This window comes from Mus pahari, chromosome 7 (genome assembly GCF_900095145.1).
Source record: "Mus pahari chromosome 7, PAHARI_EIJ_v1.1, whole genome shotgun sequence".
NCBI classification, from domain to species: domain Eukaryota; kingdom Metazoa; phylum Chordata; class Mammalia; order Rodentia; family Muridae; genus Mus; species Mus pahari.
The window spans coordinates 107,350,749-107,355,183 of record NC_034596.1 but is presented as its reverse complement, the minus strand read 5'-3'; the positions used below and the strand labels follow the sequence as shown (position 1 = coordinate 107,355,183).

General features: G+C 46.4%; 1 gene segment (V, D, J or C); it reads left to right on the top strand.

The window, feature by feature from the left end:
- Positions 1–4,435, top strand: part of LOC110324105 — a 127,207-nt gene that overhangs the window by 89,732 nt on the left and 33,040 nt on the right.

The following is a 4,435-nucleotide window of genomic DNA, read 5'->3' as shown; positions in this document are numbered from 1 at the left end:
AAAAAAAAAAAACATTTATCTAGAAAAAATGTCTAATAATAATAATAAAAAGTCCCACCCAAACTTTTAGGACAAAGGCAGAAAACAGCCACATTCTTCACCAAAATATTACATGAACAATCTTTAGGCCACTTACAAATATTCTACTCCTTTGAAGCCACTTGATCCAGGTTGCCATAATTTTCATTGTCTCAGCACCACTGACTTCCCTGATTCTGCTACTTTGGCCCGCTAAGCACCACTTGAAGCATTCAGCTGTTTTTCTAACCCAAGTTCCCAAGTCCATATTTCACCAAGAAACATGGCCAGGCCTGACACAACAACACCCCACTCCTGGTACCACCTTCTGGCTTGGTCAGTATTCTATTGCTATAGAGAGACACCACAATCACTGCAACTCTGATAAAATGAAAGCATTTAATTGGGGCTTGGTATAGACTCAGAGGCTTAGTCCATTATCAGCATGGCAGGAAGCATGTTGTCATATAGGGAGACATGATGCTGGGAAAGAGCTGAGAGTTCTACATATGAATCAGCAGGCAGCAACAAGATAGCAACATTGAACATGACTTGAACACTTAAAACCCCAATGTACACCCCAGTGACACACTTCCTACAACAAAGCCACATGTAAGCTTAGATTTTTCAAAACCTACTTTAATAAAGGTTCTTAAATGTTTCAACTTCCCTTCTAGGCCACCTCCCCCCGCCCCCGCAGAGGTAGTGAAAACAGAATGGTTACTGGGGGGGGGGGGCTGTAAGGGTTAAATGGGGGTTGTGAACCTGTTTAGAAATAGTTCTTCGGAGCTGTTCCAACCTCTGTTGTCAGCAGTAGAGTCCCCTAGCAAAGCCCCAACATTAATCATCAACAGCAGCTTGATCCAGAAGAAACCATGAGGCACCACCAACCAGTACCCGTCTACAGAAGCTGCAAAGAGCCACTAGAATATGAGAATATGAGTTCTTTGATGAGTTAATCTCTACAAAGTCAAGACAAGCAAAAATCAGGCTTTGACATTGGTTCATCATTGAAAACTAGCAAAGCAGAGAAAGATGAACCAATGTCAAAGCCTCCTCCCACTGTCTGTGGGGACATATTTATATTCTTGCTAAACATTATGGGTCCTCTCACATATCTGCTTAGCAAAATATCCTCTCACCTGTGTCTGCTTCAGCAAAACTCTCTTTCACCTGTCTACTTCTGCAAACTATCCTTTCACCTGCCTCTCTCAGGAAAACTGTACATGATGACATAACTGAGTTTCCAAAGAAACCAGAAAATTGCACTTCAGCCACAGTTACTCCAACCAGGCCAGCCACACCTCCAACTGCCACTCCCTCAGCATTCAAATATGTGACCCTATGAAGGGCATTCTCTTTTTTTTTAATTAACCATTTTATTCATTTACATTTCAAATAATATCCTCCTTCCCAGTTACCCCTCCATCAACCCCCTTATTCCCCACTCTTCTCCTCTCCTTTGTCTCTAAGAAGGTGCTATTCTACCCACTCACTCACTCCTGCCTCACTGACCTAGCATCCCACTATGCTGGGCATCAAGCCTGCACAGGACCAAAGGCTCCCCTCCCATTAATGTCAGACAAGGCCATCCTCTGCTACATATGCATCCGGAGCCATGGGTCCTTCCACGTATACTCTTTGGTTGGTGATTTAGTCTCTGGAAGCTCTGGGTGGTCCAGTTAGTTGATATTGTTCTTTCTATGGGGTAGAGGTCATTTTTATTCAAACCTCTACTGCCCCAAGAAAGCATCTCTTCTAAACAGTGGTTCTCAATTGGCTAGCATTGTCTATGTCAGTGATCCTTGTCTCTAAAGCAGTCCTCAATTAGATCCTCCTGCAGGAGATGCCTTTGCAGCCGTGGGGCCCCAACGTTTATGCAGAGGCAGCCCTTCCTCCTACAGTATTATGCTGCTAGGATTTTAGGAGCTGATGAGGAAACATCCAGTATAGGGATGCAGGAAATCCTCACCCTTCTCCTGGGGCTGGAGGGTAAGGCATAGTAGCTCATCTGAACACTTAGGACACTGTGTGAGTACTGGGCCCAGAACTATCATCCTGGCAGACCAAATCTCCATGTTACTAGTGAATACAATCCATCAAGCTGAGGAAGGAAGAGTTTGGCCCTGGCATGAGTTCAGATTAGACCCTTCCTGGATATTATCCTTGGTTATAAGTCAAGGTCTACAGTATACCTCTTGTGTCCAAGGTACAAAGCATAACCATTTGTCCCAGAGGCTCTCTCCTTCAGCAGGAGGGGCAAGAGCAGAGGTCTCCAGGAGAGACAGAAAGGAGCCCTTGCTTCCCTTGGCTTAGGACTCTTCCCTGACTGGTTGGATGACACAGGCATCACTTCCAAGGAACCCTTGTTTTCCCTCACTATACTCTCCCTAATTTTCCTGTCCACCTTGATCCGCTAGTTAGGTGGACTCCATTGCCAGGGACAGTCTGGCTGGGCCAATGTTGGAGGCAGAGAGGTTCACGTGCTCACAGTCAAGCACTGAGGAAACTAGGAATGTTAAGTGCACAGATTGTCTCTTACAAGGGAGAGATTGTATAACTTGTTTTCCTCCAAGAAGGCTGGTTAATGGAGGTGGTAAATAGCCTGGTGACCTTTACACTGTCTGTATGACAGAGACCATACCAGATCCCCACCCCTAAGCCCCTTAAGATGTCACATGTAGTCAGTCAATAGAGTCCATCTTTATGGAAGATGCCACTTGTACTTTACAAAGGTTTCAAATCCATCCATGAATTCGTGCCTTAAGCTTTATTGTACATGTGGGATTCAGTTAGTTATCACCAGAAAACATTTTTTTCCAAAATTTTCTGTACTTAAATGTACCCAAAATGAACTGCCCAGTGTCGAACCCTAGAAAATTAAACCAAACAGGCTACTGAGTCACATTAAACTAAATTTCCTTCTTGCTTTACCCAGATTGATACAGCTGTCAATGGTGTTTGCAGAGACCCCACACACACACACAGGCCAGGTGTTGGGGTCCGTATCAACTAAATGAAACAGTCATTGAACATAGCTCCAAAGTTCCAGGGCATGGTCACTGACCAGACAAGCAAGAATCAACATACAATCAGATGAGTCACCATACACAGGTCCAGGGATAAGACAGACGGTGCCCTGTCTCTGGCTGCAAGAGAAGAGAGTGGGTGTACAATCATGCTGCCAGACACAGGCTCTTACAGACATAGTACTCACCCTCCCAGTACCCTAGCCTTCTGTAAATATGTGAAGCAAGGTCCAGAACTGGGTCCATGAACATTACTTGCACGACTGAGTAGTTCCCCCTACCTCATCTCCATATCTTTTAACCAATGGATCCTCAGGCTATGGCAGGCCTGTGGCACTCTGAACCCATCTCCATCCCTAGTCCACATCCAGAATGCTTCTGGACCAGCTGTCCAGAGAGGCTCTCTACGTACTGCTTTGATGCCTTTTCCTCCTGAGCTTCATGGTTTCAGAGAAGATCTATGTCAATATTCAATGACCAGCCACAGCCAAACCAGCTCCGGGGCCTCCAACCACTTCCTCAGTTCTGCCTACCCTTGGTGTTTGCCCTTCCATGGGTACCTTGTCTCACTCTGGCTTTTTGGTCCCTTACGTGACTAGCAGTTATTGTTCTCAGGTCCTCTGAGCTCTCAACAGTCACACAAACCTAGTCCCTGCCTTTGCTCTGAAAACTGTATCTTCTCAAGGTGGCCCTGAAGCAGTCAGCACCCTCCACTCCTGGGTATGGAGCCACATCCTACCCTAAGATATCCCCTAGAAGTCTACCTTCTGCCCTAGCCAGCCCAAGTTCCTAAATCTGTGTTCTGGGTCTCAGCCTTGGCCCTCAGAACTTGGATCCTCTACTTACCAAGGTTCACCCCAGCATCCTATACTACAATTTTCCAGAAGGGCAGCCCTGACTTGACTTAACCTCCAGACTAACAGACTGACACACTGATTCTTGTTCTCCACATACCAATCTTTCTGATGAGGCCCTCATATCCTTCTGAATCCCCACCTCTTTTCTTACCCTTTACAACACATTCTTCCTTCTCTCTTCATGCATGATGTCACAGTCTCTGAGCCCAGAGAAACACCTTGCCCTTCCCAGAAGTCCAAGCCCTTCAGGATGGGTTGACCCTCACGGTGGCAGAAGCTGGCCCTTCCCCTGACCCTTCTGACTCTACTGCCTTCCATTGAGTCCTGTGGTGCTGCTGGTTTCCCTCTCCCACAACCTGTACCTAAACTCCTCCTGCAAAGACCTTCAATGAGCTCCTTCCCCTACTGTGTGGGATCTACTGCACTGTGCACACCACTGCTGCAGCCATGAGCTCCTTCCCCTACTGTGTGGGATCTACTGCACTGTGAACACCTCTGCTGCAGCCATGAGCTCCTTCCCCTACTGTGTGG